The sequence below is a fragment of the Nymphaea colorata genome, chromosome 9 (assembly GCF_008831285.2).
Source record: "Nymphaea colorata isolate Beijing-Zhang1983 chromosome 9, ASM883128v2, whole genome shotgun sequence".
Taxonomy (NCBI): Eukaryota; Viridiplantae; Streptophyta; class Magnoliopsida; order Nymphaeales; family Nymphaeaceae; genus Nymphaea; species Nymphaea colorata.
In genome coordinates, this window is record NC_045146.1 from 4,769,649 (window position 1) to 4,792,213 (window position 22,565).

General features: G+C 39.0%; 1 long non-coding RNA gene and 4 other non-coding genes across 6 annotated transcripts; all 5 read left to right on the top strand.

Moving 5' to 3' along the window:
• Nucleotides 1–8,877: 8,877 nt before the first annotated feature.
• Nucleotides 8,878–22,239, top strand: LOC116260827 (uncharacterized). 2 transcript variants are annotated; one of them, XR_007574264.1, is made up of 5 exons: nucleotides 8,878–9,076; nucleotides 13,207–13,265; nucleotides 13,414–13,493; nucleotides 14,469–14,553; nucleotides 21,951–22,239. It is a non-coding gene; the product is annotated as an uncharacterized LOC116260827 (long non-coding RNA). The 2 variants fall into 2 exon arrangements; XR_004174177.2 differs by having other exon boundaries at nucleotides 13,207–13,252.
• Nucleotides 12,634–12,704, top strand: LOC116261617 (small nucleolar RNA R66). The gene has a single exon (XR_004174319.1). It is a non-coding gene; the product is annotated as a small nucleolar RNA R66 (small nucleolar RNA).
• Nucleotides 13,434–13,511, top strand: LOC116261643 (small nucleolar RNA snoR118). The gene has a single exon (XR_004174349.1). It is a non-coding gene; the product is annotated as a small nucleolar RNA snoR118 (small nucleolar RNA).
• Nucleotides 13,811–13,882, top strand: LOC116261625 (small nucleolar RNA R66). The gene has a single exon (XR_004174329.1). It is a non-coding gene; the product is annotated as a small nucleolar RNA R66 (small nucleolar RNA).
• LOC116261616 (small nucleolar RNA R66) lies at nucleotides 14,480–14,550 on the top strand. The gene has a single exon (XR_004174318.1). It is a non-coding gene; the product is annotated as a small nucleolar RNA R66 (small nucleolar RNA).
• Nucleotides 22,240–22,565: the final 326 nt, after the last annotated feature.

The window sequence follows — 22,565 nt, forward strand, 5'->3', positions numbered from 1 at the left end:
CTGAAGAAGGTAACCTTGTTATTTTGATAGGAGAGCGGTGACTCTACTTGTTTGCGCTAGATTGCCCGTGTCATCTCCGCATCGGGGAAGTTCAAGGCCGTAAGAATCGGATCCTAGCGGATTAGATCAGACCCGGAAAAAAAAGATCTGTAATTTTGTCCAACCGAAATGGAAATTTCAGCTTATCCCACAAATGACCTCACATTTAATCATATTTCCACATGTTCCTTAGATGGAGTTTACTTTCACAGTAGCTTGAGTCTCCACAACGTTGTTCCTTACAAGGATCACATACACTGAGATAAAGAGAGCAAATGAAAAAGACCATACTTGATTCAGGGTCTTCGACAGTTTGTAAATTTACCTCTTCCTACAACTCACCAAGTGGTTGGCATCTACAATCCAAGTTATTGCACGTATCAACAGAAAAGTTTACAAGTGAACATAAGGGAACGAGGCAAGATATCATCTCCAGCTTTTAGGTTGGCAAGGCCCCAAGAATATGCTACCAGATTGATGGTCTCCGTGGCATTTCTTGTGAATACAATTTCTTTAGGTTTTGAACCATTAATAGAAACTGATATTTTCTTCCTTGCAAACTCAAAAGCATCGGTGGCTTTTGCACTGAATTCATAGGAACTGACAAAGCACAAATTTATCAGCATAACATTGCTCAAAAGGAAACTTCTATTAGTGAACAATGATAGACAAACAAAACACAAAAGTAATAAATGGGGCTAATCCATAACCCTCCAGTCGTAATAAATGGGGCTAATCCATAACCCTCCAGTCGTAATAAATGGGCTAATCCATAACCCTCCAGCCAACCAATCAACGACTTGAGCATTGAACGAAGCATTGTGTCAAGTACATGAAAAAAAAGAATATCGGCAGAAATAAGTAGCAATAGTCTACTGTCCACTATGCAGAACTACATGCATCAATATGAATGAACTTAAAAGCAGAAAGCTGCTTCAGTTTGAGGAATACCATCAGAAATAAGTAGCAATAGTCTACTGTCCACTATGCAGAACTACATGCATCAATATGAATGAACTTAAAAGCCACAAAGCTGCTTAAGTTTGAGGGTCACAAATTTGTCCATAACGCACATAAAATATATCTGAATATAATTGAAAACAATAGAAAAATCGAAGAGCTTTGCAAGAAGTACAAACTCATGCATCTATTCCTGAGGATGCATGCAGTCACACTGATAATCATTTTGAAAAATCCAGAAAATTGACAACAGAGCTAGCATTGTAGGGCATGCAAAATCATATTGGGTTTCAAAGAGAGATCTACTAACTGCTCCATTGCGTCAGATGTTGTATTGCAGATTCTAGATTGCCAGAGTGGTGGTTGACCTGTCATGGTTGTCAGAGGGTAAAGGGATGACTCCTAGTGACCTGATCCACAAACACCACAAAATTATTGAACTCAATCCAAATCTCTTTCCATGGAAAGAGATGAAGACTCCACTTTAATTTCATGCTTCAATCAATGGTTTTCTGTCAACATATGCAGAACTTCAATAAATAATGATCCAATATGCTTATATAGATGCTTTATCAGCCTGATTATAAAAGGCACAGTTAGGGATGCGGCAGATATTCCAGGTTGTCGAGATCAGATGGAGACCCTGATTATATTATCGACATGGTCCACTATACCTGACATAGACAAGATAGCTCAACAGCATTAGCCAATGATTTCACTTGTAACATATTAATTATAGAAAATTATTAACATGAATGAGAGTACATGACATTAAGCACTTACATGGGTCGGACTGCTGCTGCCAGAAAGAATGAAAGAAGATAGGTGACACTGAGGTTCCAGGGTCTTTTCAAATACACAAATAATAAAACAATGAAATAATGCACAATACAAAATTATTGAAAAAAGATTAAATCAAACGATTTATCATGCACCCAATGAACTACCTTTTTTTTTCCCTTTCTTGATATACAGAAACATAGAATTATAGAACAAGGAATTTTCTATTCTTGCTTCCTTTGCAAACAGGGCAATAAAACTAATTAATTGAAGAGTGGATCATTGTGGATGTCCAACTGTGAACATGAATGTGAGTGAGCAAGCAATCAAGACAATGGAGGGAGGGAGAGAGAGAGAGAAGGGTAGGTATGGGGCGTTATGTTGGGATACCTTAAGTAATGAATATCGTGGTGAACATTTGAGTTGTAGCCCTCACATAATCACAGAGAACATCCGAAACAGCATATGGCTTTTGAGATGTAGCTGCGTTGTCTAAATACACCAAGTTGGAACCATTCACCTCATACAAAATTTATGTAGTCACTCTCCAATGCAAAACGAGAAACCAAGCCTCCACCAAGTAGAGGCCTCTTGGAAATAAAAGACAACCAGCAGACAATTTAGAATCATGTCCAGTAACATGTAAATTAAAATAAAGGGACCACCCAAGTGCTAGAGGAATAAAAAAAAAATTCAAGCCCTAGATTGATGACATAAAAATGCATGGATACAGACATGGGTGGAGCCATAAATTAGTAAGGTGGGGAAAAAGGGAAGGGGCATAAACCATTTCTAAATAAGTATTGAAACATTTAAGAATTCAAAGGGCTGAAGGCCTCGGCTGATCCTTTTATTACAGAACTCTAATACATAAAAGATATTAACTACAACTAGAATGAATCTAAAAATAAAGATGAAATAGATGACATTTATACAACTCACAAAAACAAGATTAGGTGAAGCCAAGGACATACAAACATGCAACTTCCATAGAACTTTTCAAAAATATCACCTGGTGCTTTTGAAAAGAAATACCTTAAGTTTGGGTTATGCAATTAAGATGGAATAATGAGTGAGCTTTAATTACTTGTCCCAAATGGTCTACCTCTTCGAAGACAAAAGGAAATGATGGATAATTCATCACGCTCAACATGGTTGGACTTAGGCCTGGGCGCCGGGCCGGGCCGCCGCTGGCTACCCGGTACCCGGCCCGGTTCGGGCCCGGGTCCGGGCCCTTGTTTTATCTTATCGGTCTTTCGCCTACTGTGCCCGGCCCGGCCCGACATCATAACGGGCCGGGTCCGGGTTAAGCTAACGGGCCCGTTGGGACCCGTTAGGCCCGTTAATTCGAGAATGGATTCAAGAGTTTCGATTTAAAATTTTTAGGAAATGCATTTAGGGATTTAGGGTTTTCGACAGGAGATTGCGCGTGCATTGAGTAAGCCTTGGCGCCACCACCGTCCTTCACCATCCACCTCTAGTCCACCACCGGCGCACCTCATGGCAGTCTTCACCTCCCGTTGCAGAAGGTAAGATCAACCCCAAATCCCATCCACTGCTTCAAATCGATTCAACTGATTCATTACAAATCTTTTATTTTTTTGTTGATTGACTCACCGTCGCTCTCCCCATCTTTCTCTGTTGTAAGATTAATGATGTTGGGTCATGGGAATGATGCATTTGCGGGTTGCAGGTTGGAAGGAAACTGGCGATCATAAGCGGAACTCGTGATCGTGACGGGAGGAGTGAGAGGGATCGGGCAGACCAGAACGGAGCTCATACACCATCCACGGCTTCCTCTATTCCCATTGCGACGTCACCGCGGCCATCGACCTCGCCCTCGCCCGCTTCGGCCGCCTCAACATCAAGGTCAACAACGAGGGCGTGAGCGGCACCGAGGATCGCCACGACATTCGGAAGGTCGACCTCGGCGGATTTCAGAGGGATTTCACCGTCAATGTGGACGGTGTCTTCTTGGGACAGTCGGCCCGGCCCGGTTAACAAAACGGGCCGGGTCGGGCTTCGGACGTAGTTGACGAGGCTCGGTACCCAGCCCGGCCCGGCCCGATAATAGTCGGGCCGGGTAGCGGGTCGACCTGATTCAAATCCGGACCCTTAACGACATTGACTAAACGGGTCGGGCCGGCCCGGCCCGGCCCGATGCCCAGGCCTAGTTGGACTAGGTTTGAGGGGTTTCATCTATTTCATGGAAGGACTAGCAATTTTGTAATGAAATGGGCAAACATTTTCAAGACCAAAGGGGGAGTGGTTAGTTCCTCCTATCCCTAGTTTGTAAGAAAAACAAGTTAAACTAGTTTCATCATAGGACTACCTTATGATCTTCCAAAGTGAGAACAAAAAGGTTTTTTTGGGAAGGGGGGGGGGATGAAAAAAACACTTTGAAAATGAGACTGGTTGAATCCATTGCTTACACATATAGATATAGTGTATGGAATATGTGGACTTTTCATAGACCATCTGATGAATGTGATTGATGGTTCATCAGGTGCCATGAGAAATTGCTTTGTCAAAATATAAGTTGTCATTCACTTTCTTGCAAAACTAACTTAACACCTTATGAATTATCAATCAAGTCTTTTAGGTGGCTCATAGACAACCTCTGTGCTCTTTGTAATTACTCTGTCCCCATATTTTGTGAACTGTACATAGCCATGTATATGGTGCACATTTTTGCATGGCCATGAATCCATGTAATGCATTCATTTACAGTTTTAACAACAACATGAAGACCTGATAAACACAAATGAACGTAGTTATCTTACTTGTAACTGTGCATTTCTTTGGAAAAAAAAAATCAGTTTGTCCTTTTTGGTTTTCCTTTTTCCTTTAATCTGAGTAGGTGACTTACCTAGGTTTCCCCTATGCCTTTTGCCTCCATTGGTAGAAATAGAATGATGCTACTGATGAGTATTGCATAGTGTTGATCAGTGATCACAATGTTATTCTTGACATGACACGTATTATGAGTTAATGTAGATCAGTCTTGTTCAATATTAGTAACTGACATAACTAGAAAGTTATTTTTGTTTCTTCGTGGTCAGATTAAATTTTATCTGTTGAATTACTTTCAGAAAAAAATGTCAAAGAAAGAAGGAAAATTGGTAAATACTGTTTATCTAGTTGGTCTTATGAACCTGAAATTTTCACTTTCTCGGTCTGTGGTATAGCTTTGAATGGTCATCTCTCCTGCCCCTTTTTTTTGTTATTCATGGGTAAATTGATTTTCTATTGTGGATCAAAATTGCAGCAATCTTAAGTAGGGTTGCACACGAGCCGAGTCGAGCTCGAGCTTGCCCAACTCGAGCTCGACTCGACTCAACGAGCTCGAGCTCGAACTTGAGTCGAGCTGCCTAACACAAGCTCGATTTTGACTCGATTAACAAAGTCGAGCTCGAGCTGGACTCGCTTAACTCGAGTGCACAACAGAAAAGCAAAACAACAACGAGCATCAGCGGCAAGAGAAGGCAAATGAAAAACATCTAGTGCAACTTAAATGAAGTAAAGGAATCAAAACGTACTGGATATGAAATGCAAAATGATCTCAAGAGTTATCCCTTTCTAAGATATCTGCCAAAATAAAAAGCAGAAAAATGATTAATAAGAGGATGAAGTCAAGGATTTGTTTTAAAGCACATGAGCATTAGCATACCATCGGGCATTAGGCAAAGGGCGGTGGTGGGCCGGTGGCGGTGGCAGAGAAGGAAAAGGAGGAGGAAATGCAGACGGTGAGGGCCGTGGGGCTGTCGTTCCCGTGCTTGTGCAGGCCATGTGAAGGTGAGCCTGTGAGGATGAGGTCAAGAGAGTTTAAGAGAGAGAGAGGCAAAGAAAGAGCACATGAAAAAGAGGGGAACATACCTGGTGCTCACACTGTCACACACCAAGAGTTGCCCATCTTTTGGGTCGTCTATGGACTGTCATGGGGAGCCTAAATGACAACGCAGGCGGCAGGCCGGACGGTGGAGCTGGTGGTTAGATGCCGAATGCCGAATGGTGGAGATGGTGTGCGGCAGACAGGCGGACTCGCGGAGAGGAGAGGACTGAGGTGTGAGGATAGTCGACGGAAGAGAGAGACTCTAAAGGGGAAAAGAAAAATAAGTATAACCGACCAATTTTTACCCTAAACCGGTGAACCGGTTTTGGTAAGTTGGTGTATCGGTTTTCAAGTTTTAACTGGTTTTATAAAGACGAGTCGAGTTCTTAAAACTCGAACTCGACTCATTTACTCATTCGAGTATCATTGTAAGCTCGAACTTGACTCGTTTATAAGCTTGTTGAGCTCGAGCCGAGTTTAATCGAACAAGTTCGAGTCGAGCCCGAGTTGGCTCGACTAGTTGTGCAGTCCTAATCTTAAGCCATTTTGAGATACACAAATGTGATTTTTCTAACCCTTTAGAATGATATACTTGTAAGAAAAATTACTGCAGTTAGGAGAGCTTGATAATTTGATTGTTTACCTAGTACAAGATCTGATTGTCCAACTGAAGTGCACACCTAAGAAGCAAACACAAAGAAACATATAGAGTTACCTGTTCACTTCTTGAGAACCATGGAAGCGAGATTCAATGTACTGGGAGAAGCTTAGCTTATCTAGCAATCACATGCAACTCTCTTTTTTCCACTGATTTCATGTCTACCTCTGTAGACAAAAGTTTTAACTTCAACTTAGTTTGTAGTTCTAGGGTGATTTAGCTGCGAGTTATGATTTGTCCAATCTAGTGATGTGACTCAATACCGTGTTAAGAATAATTTCATTATCAGTGGCTGAGGGACTGTTATAAAAAAAAATTGAGCCTTTTGTTGCTTGTCTATGCATGGGTGTTATGAATCATTATGCTCTCAGTGACTAAGGGGTGTTATCAAGAAATTGAGCTTTACCTTGCTTGTCTATGCATGGGAAATTTAAACAAATGATGTCCTTGCTTCTTCTTGCATGATTCTTATGACTTCTTCATAAAAGTCCTCATTTTGGTAGGGCCATTAAGCAACAACCTTTTGACTACATTGTGTTTACTTTTCAATTTGTAGGACCAATTTTCTTGTTCTTCATTTAGTTAAATTTCACATTTAACATACAATATGTCTTATTGGATTGCATTTGTCCATTGCGTTCTAGTGCCAACCGTTCGAGGTCACACGATTTTGTGGACCCCGTCTTAATGATAATGTGGAATCTTTTAGAGGCACTTCCAACTCCACAAATGTTTGTCCAATTCAGGCATGTCTAATTCAAAATTTCTATGAATATGTTCCGTCATCACTTGTTCCATGTTTCTATGCTACTCCCTTTAAAGTTGTACATCATTTTAAAAGCCCTAGCATCTCTATGTTTCTGCTTTCATGCTTTATAATTATCTCATGTCTGGCCTTGATTTGGATCTTGATGTCATGCTGGCATCAATACTTTTATAAAAGAGAAACTTTTCAGTTTTGCTTAAAAACATTTTGAAAGTGTTTTTTCATTGAGCATGAGATAATGATGAAGGTATGAGATAACAACGAAGGTATGATAATGATAAAAATATGAGATAATGACAAGATGTGATATGACGAAAGTATGAAATAATTACAGATATATGATAATTTATTAATTTATAATGTTTAGTATTAAAGTAAATATACATATTGGTAATGGAATTCTGCTGGTTGTATAATTACGTGCGTATAACACGCCCTCCCACCAACCGAAAACATATATCTAGAAACGGGGCCTACGAGGCCCGGCCGGGCAGTTGGGTCGGGCCTACAGCCTGAGTCCGGCCCGTTTGCCACCCTCGTCCGCGAGGGCATAATGCGCGCAAAATAAGATCTCTGAAGCTTCTACCTTTCTCTTGTTGCTCGCGGTGTGATGTTCCTCTTTTGAAATCCCTCAGTTGCTTCCTTTTCTTATGCTGGAAGCTTCACTCTCCTCCATCGTGACGTCTTCAGTTGTCCACCACGGCTTCCTCCGCTCTCCCCTACAGTGACGCCATTGCTCCTTCGTTTTTTTTTTCTTTCCCCCTATCGGTTACACGGCGAGAACCTCCATTTCTCTTTTCTCTCTGCCCCATCGCCTCCATCTGCCTTTTCTCTCGGGCATCCTGCACAGAGGAAAAAGGGGAGGAGGGGAGTGGATGGCCTTCATCACCGTTCTTCATCCTACAGGAAGCTGTAGCGCGCTGTTCGATGAATAGGAGGGCTGACTCTTGCTCCCTTAGCATTCTCACAACATTCTTTCTCGCGTCGATCAGCCATTTCAGGTGTGGATTTCTATCTTCATATTTCCTTTTTGTTTTGCCTTTTATTTATTTTTCTGCTGCATTTTCCTGTCTTTGTTTTTTTTTTAAAATGATATGATTTTGGATGTTGAATTTTATGTATGTATCATATCTGCTGATATAATGTCTTATTCTTATTCTTCTTTTCCCCCATCTTTCTATCTCGATTTATATCCATATTCTTCAAGTATTTGGTTTGATTTGGATGTAGTTTTATGAAGAAAATTTGCTTTGTCGGGATCGCTGTTGTAGTCTCTGTTTTTTCTCTTCATGGTCTATGTTTCCTCTTCATTCATGTGATTTTATACTTTTTGTTATACAGTTGTTGGGTGCGTAATTGTAGTTCAAAGAAACCATGTCTTGAAGAATGCTTTTGAAGATACTGATGTTTTTTTTTTGTACCAGCATTTTGCTATGATTGTCATGCATAAAAAAAAAATCATAAAGAACTATTAGAGTATTGATAAATAATTGGTTTAGATTTGATTTGTTTTGCTTTTACGGGCACTGACTCGGGTGAGTTTTGTCCGTGCTGCGCCGGTGACAACTTTGTCTTTTGAAGGGGCGTTTGTTAGGCTGGAAATCTACTATTCATCCAAAAAAATATTTCAAATTTTCAAAATTTTCGTGTGTAACAAACACGGAAAGAAATTTTCGACCCTTGAGGTTGATTCCAAAAATATTTTTTCGTATTTCACCTAGGCCCGTTTGATGGGGTGGAATTTATAACAAACAGGTTTTGAAAAAACGGAAATTTTTTTTTGTTTGATCAATTTCAGAAATTTATTTTTGAATTTTTTTTTCTAAAAATAAATTTCTCGCCATGAAAGGGCCCCTAGTGAAAATATATTTCCGGCCCGTTAGGGCACGCTCTTCTTCACTCGCCTCACGCAGGCCTCTTCACCTTGAGGGCTTCATCGTTTTGAAAGCTTCCTCGACCCTGTTCATCCGCATCTGTCGGTGGTGGAACCGCATCACAGCAGCAGCGTTGTCTTTCTCAACTGCAGCAGCGTTACCTCCAGGTACTGCTCTCTCTCTCTCTCTCTCTTTATATATATATATATCTATATATATATAAACAATGAGGTAAGACGCAGGAGGTGCTTCCTGCAAAAGCAAGGGAGGGGGTAAAGGAAAAGAGGGGAAGAAGATTACCAGAGAAGCTTATGGTTTGGGATAGAGAAGCGGAGTGATGGCCGAATCCTTTCCGTTCCATGCGTTTGAATGTGACGGTAGTTTGGTGAAACGAAAATGCCCACAGGGCAGGCGAGGGGATTTTTGTGCGTTGGCGTGTGGTGGAACGAAAATGCGCACAGTGAGCAGGGTGAGGGGAACTTTCGAGTGGCGGAGTGAGGCCATCTTCTGATTGCTTTTGAATTTGATTGGTTACTGTTTTTCTGTTTTGAATGATTGGCTTACAGACATCGGATATTATGCATCATTTTGCATGAAGGTGCTAACAGAAGCGAGTGTTTTTATTTTATTTTTTCTCTCTTTGAATGCTTCGATATCCAATACTTGGTTCGCAACTTAAAACCTGGAATTTGCATTTTTCTGGCTAAACCGAATGCAATTAAACTTCTGCTAGCAGGCTTGAAATCCAATTTCGTACTTTGTTTTTTAAAGTTCAGCCATCATTAACTTGCCCAAATTGCATTTTTTGGTAAAAAAAACCCTTCTTTAACCCGTTGCTGTGTCTCTGTTCTTACAGACCCTAGATTGGTGGTTAGGGTTGCAAAAAGATCCATCTTAACCAGGTCCATGTAGATGTGGACGAATCACAGTGTTCTTACAGCTTATGATATTGCTGTTATGAGCTAGTCAAAATTCCTCTTATGCAGTGTAATTTTGTACTTATGCATGTTTGATGCTTAAGCTTGTGATTGTGGAAGTTCTTTTTCCTTTTCAAACTATGCATGAATTATGCCACTGGGTTTATTCAGCTCCTACTTGTTTTATGTTAAAAAATAAAAAATTTATTAAGCTGTTGAAAACTTGAATAAAGTAGGAGCAAGAACTTCAAATTCTGACAATAATGCGGGTGTCATATTCTGTATCTTGCTGTTATAGCTACTCCTAACATTATGCATTAGAACACAGATGGCAAACAGAAAAAGCCTCACTTTTAATTCTTGGAGCTTTATAGCATCGCATTCTGGAAGCGAAAATCTTTATTACTTGGATCCACAACTTTTCTTGTTTACGCGGGGGTGTGGAAAAGGCATTTCAGCTCTTGAGACTCTAGAACACAGAAGGTTTTTAGAAGAAATTTTTTATAAGCAAATCCAATTCAGAGGATGCATTTGGCTGGTTAAGTATAGAGGCAGATGTTTGGTGTCAGGTGTATGTTCATGAATCAGAAAGGGAAAAGAAATGAATCTTTATAAGCAATAGTTATATCTGTCTTCCCTGCACAAGTTTCAGCCTAGTGCTGCTACTGTGAGCTGGCAATCTGGCATTAGAAGAGTTACTTATCTAGTGTTTCTATTTGATGTTTGTTTCTGGAAGGCAAGAATGATTTTGTGCATGGGTTTCATGATTTGATAACTCATAATTGAACTTGCACCTCATTTAGATTTCTTGTGCTGTGTATGGGATGTTTGTGGGAAACGAGAATAGCTTTATTCACGGTTTGATGACCTTGAATCATTTTTCTTTGGATATCTTCCTCTTGTACCAATTGAAAAGATCTCCAAGACATTCGAGGGGAAGAAGAAAAAGAAAGAATCAGGTGAAATGGAGGGCATCACCGAGATATCTGATTGATGATCATCGCTGGGTCTTGTCGGTGTTAAGAAGTGCTTTGGAGGGTTTAGGCTATCTTATGCCCAAGGTGCATGTGTATTTCTTAATCAGCGTGCTCTGTATAGTTTTTCTTGTTAGATCATGTTGAACTTGGTTCAAATGCTTGTGTACGTGGTTTCATGTTCCTCTATTGTAAATCTGGAAAAATGTTTCCTTATTATCAAACTAAGAAGAAATATATTTCTTTATCATCAAACTCAAAAATATATTTTTGGAAATTTATTTCTCAGTCATCACACACACATCAAAATGCGAATCGGAAAGATTTTTCCCATTCATTTTTTCCAGGAAATATATTTCCAGAAATATATTTTCAATTCCAGATTTCCAGGCCATTTAACTTGAACGTCTAAGTTTGAAGCTCACACATTTAGGGTTTAACTCGTTCACGTGTGAGCTTCGAGTGCCGCCCACCTCCCTCGACCTCCTTAACTGACGACTCCTCGGGCGAGAATCTGATTTTTTCCGACTGCCCTCCCTCCTTCATCCTCTGGCGACTTACCGTGAGCATCGAATCGGTGACAGCATAATTGATTTTATGAACTTGTGAATCGGCGACAACATCGTGAGTTTACAAATCTTTTGTTTTTTTGTTTCTTCCTAATGTATTCATGCTTGACATCTTGTTTATTTCGTTTTTTTCATGTGTTGGCTTATTTTCTATTGATTTGCCTCAATTTGTGCATGCTGTTCTGCTATTTTTCACTTTTTCATTATTGTTATTTTTTTGTTAAGAAATTTTATCTTATTTTACCTTTTTATGTCGTTAAGTTGTTATAATGTTATTTGTTAACTTATTTTAGTATTTTTGTGTAATCTGTTCTGTCCAAACCATGCCTTTCTGTTCTTAGTTATATATTAGTTCTTACTTATGTCTTACTTATATATTAGTTATCAGCTTTTTTGTTTGTGCTTGTACGAGTTTTATCTGGCAACCGTGCAGCTAAGAAAGTCATGTAAGATGTTTTTGAATTATATATTAGTTTCCTACATGTGCAGCTGTATCCTTTCCCCCAAAAGTTCCATAGCTAGATCCGCCTCTGATGCCTGATACCATTTGAAGAGCCCTAGTCATATTACTTATTACTGGATAATGTTTTTGAGTATTATCTATAGAGTATTATAGCTGCACCCATGCCGAAAATTTTTTGGGATTTGCCGCATCCCACACCCGCACTTGCAACCACACCGTTCCCTCAGGTGACATAGTTGTGGGATCAAGCAGTAACAAAAAATTCTAGAATTTCAATGCTTGTTTCATCAAACAGCTGAATTTTAATTCTTGGATGAAAATTCCAGGCTACCAAACACAACAGAAAAATGGAACATGGAATTTTTGTTTTATTCTATTTTCACTTGGTGTTATCATCTCGATCATAACTTTGGGGCACCAACAAAAGCCCCTTAAAATTTTCCCATTGCAACAGGAGAATTTTGACTCTCTCTCTCTCTCTCTATATATATATATATATATATATATATATATCTTGGTGGAAGCTGGTAATTAGAGTTGTCAGATGTATTTATCGTTCTGGCAGTCTCTCTCTCTCTCTCTTAAGAAGCTCTTGGATGATCTCTTACACCAATTTCTCATGGTTTTAGAGTTATCCATCTAAATATCTCTCATAAGGTTTTAGATACAAATGCATGATTTTGTTGAGTCCTTTGTTTACCATGGGCATAATGAATAATGTGTTGCTAAATTCAACGCAAAAGAGAAATCTTCCAAATGTATGTGGTTATGTTTCTTGGGGTGGTTGTATGGTGTTGAGTGTCCAATGATGGCAAGTAATCTTTGAGACCTGATTTTCTGTTGATGAAAATTACAACAATCTTTCTGAGGACCAATTAGAATTAGTCGTTCTCTCCACCAAGATGTATCACTTGGAAGATTTCTAATTTCTTTCAACTCCCTTCAAGCATATCTTATTGTACATTGGCTTCATTTGTTTTGAATTTTTCTTTTGCTTGTTGTGTTCTTGATAGCTATTCAGTTTGGGGTGGAGTTGATTGGGCTTTGGGCATTTTTTTTTTGTTTTGTTCGGAGTCTCTCTTATGAACCCTTTGATGGGTCTCTCATGACACATAATGATGGTCTTTGGGTAACTCATCTCCACCTTTGGGTGCAAGGTCCAAGGTCCAATGGCAGGTATATATTGAGTTGCTCTGCCTTGTTTGTTAAAGATATAGTGAAAAACGTACTATGACATTCAACAGAAGAAGTATTTTCTGTCATGAACTACTATTTTCCAGCCAAGCCTTGTGAAGACACACATACACACACTCTCATTTCTATTTGTTAATTTTATGGCCTTATACTTTCTTTTTGTTTCACCAATATTTTAAGGTTCGATGATGGCATGTAATCTTTGAGGCCTGATTTACATTGACAAGTGAGTGAATCAAGTAAGCTTTGCTTTTTGCTATGTAGTTTTTGTTTTAGTTGTTTTCTGGAAAAGTCGTTGATAATATCCTTTGTTTATACCCTTTCTCTATCCTCTGTATATATGCCTATCACGTCTGTCCATGTGGCCTTTGTGTGTGAATTCTGCAGCCATTGAGTTCGTCATGGGGTGGGATGATGAAATGCACTGGGCGCTGAACAATTTTTGTTGATGGAAATGTGTTTGCCTAGTAAGCATTGTCTGACTTACAAAAACTAGCCCAATCCTCTCTCTCTCTCTCTCTTTGTCTCCCTCCCCTCCCTTTCTCTTACCAGCAGTGTCCGATGGATGGAGCTGTTGGATGTACCAGGGCCACCCTCTTTTTAAAAGCTCTTTAATGGTTTCTTCCACATTTTCTGATGTGTGTTAATGTCAATATCCCTTATAAGGGAATAGATACAAATGCAGGATTTCATTGGGTCACTCTACGTTGTTTATCATGGGCATTGTGAATAATCTTGCAAATGTATGTGTGTATATTTTTCGGTGGTCTGAGGGTGTTGAGTGTCCGATGATGGCTAATAATCTTTGAGACCTGATTTTCTCTAGATGAATATTTCAAGCGATCATTCTGAGGACCAATTAAAACCAGCACTTCTTTCCTCCAAGATATATGTTTCAAAGATTTTTAACTTTTAAGCTCTTTTAGTGCCCTTTAGGATCCAGTGTAAATAGGCTTCATTTGTTTTGAGTTCCTCCTTCACTTGTTATGTTTCTTACCTGGCCTTGTGGTACAACCTGATGATGGTATAATGATGGGTCGAAGGTTCGAGAACTGGTAGAGCTAGCGAGAACTAAGAAGAGTTTAGGGTCAAGTTGATCCATTGAGCTGTGGGTAACTTTTTGTTTGTTTTTGGGTGGTGGCCCTCTATCCTTCTCTCTCTTTTTATAAGCCAATTGATGGGTCTCTGTGCCACATTATGATGGTTTCGAGTAACCCATCTTGAACTTTGGGTTCAAGGGCTGAGATCCATTGGCAGGTATTTGTTGAGTCACTCTGCCTTGTTTGTCAAAGGTATAGTGAATAACGTACTGCAACATTCAAGAGAATAATGATAACATTCTTTTTTCCATCAAAATCTTTGAAAACCCTCTCTCTCTCTCTCTCTTTTCCTTTGCTTAATTTTATGTTGTCCTTATACTTTCTTTTTCTTTTGCTTAACAGTTATTTCAAGGTTCGATGATGGCATGTAATCTTTGAGACCTGATTATCATTGATGAAAATTATAAGCAGTCTCACTGAGGACCGAGTAAACCACATAATCTTCACAACTTCACTTTTATGGAACTGTTTTCATTTTTTTTAAAGTTGTTAACATCTTTTCCATGCCTTCTCTTTCTATCATTGCATCTACATGCCTGCACGTCTGTCAATGTGAACTCTATGTGTGTGTTGAAATCACAAGTTCCTATCAGTACGAGTGAGATTTAAGTGATTCTTTTGATCACACATATTTAATTGAATGTGCTTAACTTGTTGTTACGTCGATATTGAACGATTTAGTGGACTGACATCACAAGTTTGTATGAAAATGAATGAGATTAAATCATTCATTTGATCCCTTGTAGTTAACCTAATGTGTTTCACATGTTATTGCATTCGTAATGAATGATTTAAATGATTCAAAACTCAAGTTCATATGAATACAAACGGGATCTATGCTTTAGTTTGATCCCTTGTAGTTAATGCAATGAGTTGAACTTGTTGTTACATATATAGTGAACAATTTAAGGGATTGAAATCACAGACTTGTATCCATACGAGTGTATTTTAAGTGATTTTGTCATTTAATAATGCATATTTAATTTATTGTGTTCAACTTGTTGTTACATTCATATCGAATGATTTAGTGAATTGAATTCATAAGTTTGTATAAAAATGAATGAGATTCAAGTCATTCATGTGATCTCTTATAGTTAATCTAATGTGTTTCACTTGTTATAATGTGCCACACCCCGACCTTTTGACACTCAAACATTTTTTTTTCTAACATCAAACATTGAGGTGTGACTACACAACAATTCAAAAAGAAATGAGCCAAGTAATTCAAAACAATGGGGCAAGCTTTCCATTATATAGTATTTCAGTTCAACTGTACATTTGACAAAAATGCTCCAAACTGTATAATTGATGCCTAACAAAAACAAGACATCAATAAAACCAAAATAAGACGTGCCGGCACTACAAAAACAAAACCCAAAACCTCTCCAGTAGGACGTGAGTGTAGCCATCCGCTTAGCCTGCTGCCCCGGGTCCGTCAAAACCTGAAAATGGAAACAATGGAAGGCTTAGCCTTCGCAGTATAGCAACAAGCCAGGGAAAAGTCCAAACCCTCTTAAGTAGGGCTCAATTATACAAGCAACATCAGAACAATCTATCATTATGTCGTGTCAGGACACGACATGCAGAAGCCACTCAATGGCTACAATAACATAATTTTAATCACATGCAAGGCATGCTCAAACATGTCACTTGCATTCATAAGCACAACAGTCACATGCACATCAATCCTGTACATTTCAATCACATACATTTCAGTTTCATTACTATCAGTGAATTTACAGTTCCTGTGGGTGCAAACACAGGCACGTGCACACCGCGGGCGGCCTACAGTCGAGAGACAATCCCCGTGGTGGCCCAGAACAGTATGGATCCATCTATCCGCTGCAGCGGTAGAGCACTCATCCATGGATGTGTGAATTCCAAGGAGAGATACTCAGCCTTCCCTATGACGCCTAGGTTGGGAAGACGGGAACCTACACTCCAAGCGCATCACACAACATTACCCTGGGGCCTTGCACCGCTTGCGCTCCGAACAGGCCAGACCAGTGGCGAAAGCGGGACAACTCCCAAACACATAGCCACATCTCACTGGCCTCTCATCTCTTATTCTTTCATTCTTATACTTATACTTGCACAAACACCATTAACTGGCTAGCTCATGGGGTTGGTTCACTTCACGAGTGAACCCACACCTCCAATTGCCTTCACACGAGTATTACACATACAACAATAGTTTTGGCTAGCCGTCATAACAAAATGGGTACAACTACCCTCTGTGCAATCATTTGCATCATTGCCCGCGGCAATGTGTATTTAATAAACACAACATTCACATTCATCATCATAACAATCACATCTTTGAAAACTTAGCCAAACCACAGAGAGTAGTCTCGATCTGTGGTGGGCTCGTAGTTGTCCTATGCAGTTATCATTGTAGGATGCTTTCTTATGCAAAATTGGGGTCGAGGAGACACTCGACTCGATACCTCGCCTCATTTGTCCTAAACAGTTATCAATTCTAGCATGCACATGCAAATGCGTAACATTTTCAAAACAATTACTATAAGCCTTTCAAAACAATTCATATCATGTCTCAATTCATGTACATGCATACACACATTCATTCACGGAACAATCAATCAATTCACATCACAAATCCGAGGATCTCATGATCCTAGGAACACACATTCACACACTTGGCCAGGTAGGGATTTGCCTGAAATGTCGCCATACCTGTGGCGCGTTCACAAGACTCTTCAAAATGCCTCGAGCTTTGAATCCGGTAGCTCAAGGTCGATGGGACGTGCCCGGTGTACCTGCAAACATACACAAGTGGTAAATGACTAAATTCTACATTAGTTTAGATTCACAATCAAAACAAATATAAAACAAAATCATTGAGGCACGCCATTGCCCAAAGAGGGTATCGACGGGTAGTGTCGACCCACAAAGCCCTCAAGAGGGTCTCTCCTCAGTCCTAGAGGTCACCACTAGAGGTTTAAGCTTCGCACCATCGATTTGAATCGATCACTAATCCATTTTTCTCTTGCTTCCTTAGTGAAGGTGTCTTCCCAACATGTACCCCTCTTCCTTCCCATACATACTACCTATGTCGACAAAGACGCTCCCAAGCGTTCACAAAGACGGCCCTACACTTCTCCACAACATCACAATCTTAACCATGCTTCTCTATTGCTTCACAAATTAACTCATCATGCTTAAATGATCATTATAGGCATGAATGAACAATTCTTCATCATAATCCTAAACTTTCCCCAAAAACAAAATCTCTAACATGCGTTCCAAATCATCAATTCTAAACTCTAACATGCTCAAACAATAATTATACATGCTCTACTATATAATATCCAATAATCTAAGCTCAAATAGGCCTTGCTCATCCCAATCTAAGCGTCCAAACTGCTGTGACGCCTCCAACAACCACCTCAAGCGTACAGTCGTCCCCAAATGACAGAAATCGTGCCAAGCCGCCACCACCAACACCACTTAAACGCTGATACGAGGGGGAGAACACGTTCCCCAACTGGAATCCTAACAAACAGTGATGAAATCCATGAGAAAGAGTGCTCGGTTGGGGAAAAATGGAGAAACAATTAGAAAATGGGGAGAAAGACCCAATTTGGGGACGTGAGGCAAGGGGAAGGTGCTGACCAAAGGGGCAGACAGAAGAAAGAACGAGGGGAGGAGGGTTCAGACATAAATGGGGAAGAAGGGCAATGAGAGGAGAGGACGGGAGAGAAGAGAGAGTCGGTGGGAGAGTGAGGAGAGGGACCGTGCGGGTGAGGGCTATCAAGAAGGGGAAAAGAGAGGGGCGAGGGAGAGGAAGAGAGAGCGTTCGGTGGAGAGGGCAAGAGAGCATGAGAGTGGCGGAGAAGGGAAACAAAGCATGAGAAAGAGAGAGAGTTTTACCCAAGCGACGCCGCCTCAGCCGCCGTCGTCGCCGCTCGCCGCCGGCACCACCTCCGTCTTCTTCTTCTTCTCTGCGGGGAGCACCCTAGCAGCCAGAGGGCAACGAAGGGGAAGAGCGAGAGGAGGAAGAGGGAGAACAGCCCTCGTCGGGCTCTTACGCGGGTAAGCTGCGGGTCCGGGTCTGGGTCCCGATCCAACCCGACTTGCTCAAACATAACGGGCGTTACATCCTACCCTCCAAAAAAAAAATTTCGTCCTCGAAATTTAAATCATACCTCAATGTGAGAATAAATGTGGGTATTTCTTCCGCATGTCCTCCTCAGGTTCTCATGTGCTCTCCTTCAATCCATGGTACTGTCATTCCACCTTTACCAAAGGAATTCTTTTCGTGCGAAACACTTGCTCTCTTTGATCCACAATTCTAATAGGCTTCTCTTCCATTGTCAAATCATCTTGCACATGAATACCTTGAAAATCAATCACATGTGTAGGATCTGGTACATACCTTTCGAAGCATGGAAACATGGAAAACGTCATGAACATGACTCAAGTCAGGTGGTAGTGCCAATCTGTATGCCACCTCTCCAATCTTCTCTAGTATCTCAAAAGGTCCTACGAACCTCAGGCTCAACTTTCCCTTCACACCAAAACGAAAAACACCTTTAGTAGGAGAGATCTTAAAAAACACATGATCACCAATATCAAAAGTCAATTCTCTACGACGAAAGTCGGCATAGCTTTTTTGTCTACTCTGAGCAGTCAACAACTTTTTCTTTATCAATTGCACTTGGTCGGTGTAGTGTTGCAAACACTAAAGGGTTCTCAATCTTACCATCACCCAATTCGGTCCAACAAGCTGGCGATCCACACGGCCTTCCATACAAAGCCTCAAAAGGTGCCATCCCAATACTAGAGTGGTAACTGTTATTATATGCAAATTTTGCCAGTTTCACATGTTTGTCCCATTTTCCTTTCCATTCTAAGACACAAACATAATGGGCGTTACATAATGTCTATAATGAATTATTTAAATGATTGAAATCACAAGTTTATATTGATACAAGTAGGACCAATGCATTTGTTTGATCCTTTGTATTTAATCCAATGAGTTTAACTTCTTCTTACATTTATGCATTAATCCAATCAGTTGAACTTCTTGTTACATCAATAATGAATGATCTAGGGTATTGAAATCACATGTTTGTATCAATAAAAGTGGAATTTAATTGACTCATTTGATCACACACACTTAATTGAATGTGCTCAATTTGTTGTTACATGCATATTGAACGATTTAGTGTTTTGAAATCACAAGTTTGTATGAAAATGAATAAGCAAGTCATTCATTTGATCCATTTAGTTAGTTAATATCATGTGTTTCACTTGTTATTACATTTATAATATAATGAATGATTTAAATGTTTGAAATCATAAGTTTATATGGATACAAATGGGATGCATTTGTTTGATCCCTTGTATTTAATACAATGAGTTTAACTTGTTGTCACATCTATAGTGAACGATCTAGGGTATTGAAATCACAAGTTCATATCAATTGGAGTATGATTTAAGAGATTCATTTGATCTCACATAGTTAATTGAATGTACTTAACTTATTGTTACATCCATATTGAATGATCTAGTGAATTGAAATCACAAGTTCGTATGAAAATGAGCGGGATCGAAGTCATTCTGTTGTTCCCTTGTAGTTAATCTATTGTGTTTCACTTGTTATTACATTTGTAATGAATGATTTAAATGATTGAAATCACAAGTTCATATGCATGCAAACGGGATCTACGCAGTAGTTAGATCTCTTATAGCTAATCCAATGATTTGAACTTGTGGTTACATCTATAGTGAACAATTTAAAGGATTGAAATCACACACTTGTATCTATACGAGTGGGATTTCAGTGATTCTTTGCTTTGATCATTTATTTGATCGTGCACATTTAATTGAATGTGTTTAACTTGTTGTTACATCCATATCGAATGATTTAGTAGATTCATATCACAAGTTTGTATGAAAATGAATGAGATTGAAGTCATTCATATGATCTCTTATAGTTAATCTAATGTGTTTCACTTGTTATAATGCCTATAATTTATTATTTAAATGATTAAAATCACAAGTTTATATGAATACAAATGGGATCAATGCATTTGTTTGATACCTTGTATTTAATCCAATGAGTTTAACTTCTTGCTACGTCTATAGTGAACGATTTAAGGGATGAAATCATAAGTTCCTATTAGTACGAGTGGGATTTAAGCGATTTTTTTGATCACACATATTTAATTAAATGTGCTTAACTTGTTGTTACATCGATATTGAACAATTTAGTGGATTGACGTCACAAGTTTGTATGAAAATGAATGAGATTGAGTCATTCATTTGATCCCTTGTAGTTAATCTAATGTGTTTCACATGTTATTGCATCGTAATGAATGATTTAAATGATTCAAAACCCAAGTTCATATGGATACAAACGAGATCTATGTTTTAGTTTGATCCTTTGTAGTTAATGTAATGAGTTGAACTTTTATGTTACATATATGATGAACAATTTAAGGGATTGAAATCACACACTTGTATCTATAGGAGTGTGTTTTAAGTGATTATGTCATTTAATCATGCATATTTAATTGATTGTGTTCAACTTGTTGTTACATTCATATCGAATGATTTAGTGAATTGAACTTACAAGTTTGTATAAAAATGAATGAGATTCAAGTCATTCATGTGATCGTTTATAGTTAATCTAATGTGTTTCACTTGTTATCATGTCTATAATGAATTATTTAAATGATTGAAATCACAAGTTTATATTGATACAAGTAGGACCAATGCATTTGTTTAATCCCTTGTATTTAATCCAATGAGTTTAACTTCTTCTTACATCTATGCATTAATCCAATCAGTTGAACTTCGTGTTACATCTATAATGAATGATCTAGGGTATTGAACTCCGAGGTTTGTATCAATAAAAGTGTGATTTAATTGACTTATTTGATCACACACACTTAATTGAATGTGCTTAATTTGTTGTTACATGCATATTGAACGATTTAGTGTTTTGAAATCACAAGTTTGTATGAAAATGAATGAGATTCAAGTCATTCATTTGATCCCTTTAGTTAGTTAATATCATGTGTTTCACTTGTTATTACATTTATAATGAATGATTTAACAAATTGCTTAAACTAGCTCAGATCATTCAAAAACCTAACCACGAGTCAGTAGTTGGGTGATCCAGCACCAGAATAAGAGGGAATCAGCCTTGAATCATTTGACTTGCTGGGTCCATTGACTCGGATCATACTCATCCGAGTCGCGCACAACATGATTTATGTGATGTTTTTTCAAAACCTTTTGGTTTATCATGGTAGATTTTTAGTGAACCAGTTCTTTCAAACAACCTATAGTAAAATGGAATAGTTTCTTTCTCTCACTCGTTGAAAGCTCAAGGCTTTAGTTTTTTTTCTCTCTCTAAGGGTTTCACCAAATGTGGAAGGCAGATGATGATAATTCGCTAACACTGACTGTCCTTTGGCGATTTGATTTGCCACCTTGAACTCTCATGTATCTCCCTCTCTCTCTGCCTCCTCTCTTCGGCCAGAACTCTCACTTCTCTTGTGTCTCCAGCAACCCCCATAATGGTGGCGATTGTTGGAACTTTCTCTCTCACTCTCTATTCCTGACCTAGTGTCGCATGGGATTTGGTCATTGGCATTAGGAATTGGGGTCTCTACCAACCCCCAACCTTTTCTTTCTTGTTCATGTTGGTATTAGCAATTGGAAGAAGCCTGCAAAGATAAACAATGAATTAAAAAACATGAATTGGTCCTACATAGATTGTTTGTGCCTCGTTTTGTTTTTGCAATGCATAGCCGATATATGCAACTAACCAATGGTTGTCCATTCGCAAAGGTTGCAGATTCATCACTGTGCTTCCTCAACTTCGACTAGAAAAGAGTGGAGTAAGGGAGGAGGCGGCATATGCATATTATTAGGATTTTGGATCTTTGTTACGATTTACTTTTCATCTTTGCATTTCAGGTGGTGCAAAAATGAAAACAAGGATATCTAGGCTTGATTAAATTTTCATATCGGAGATCTGTGTTGTATTTGTTAGTTGTTGGCAGAATTGGAGCTATGGATCAGGCTGTTGGATATCCAAATATATATATGTTATGTTGTTCTCATGGCTCTTTGTGAATGTGTTGTGTTATTAGCTAATAAAATACAAGCAAAATTAATTTCTTGATGCAATTACTTCAATTAGGATTCTTGGAGTTCCATTTCATTAAGATGTAGTAAAATGATTTTGTGGACAAAACTTTTTAGGAAAATAAATTTTATATATTTGAGAGAGATGAATGTAGGAAAAATGCTATAAAAATTGTCTACCTAACCCGACCGAGTTGTCAAGCCAACTCGTTGACTCATTGGCCTGGTCGCTTGATGTTGCGAGTCCGAGTCCCAGGTTGCCAGCTATGGCTAACCCGATAAGCAACACCATCACTAAAATTATGTCACGACCAA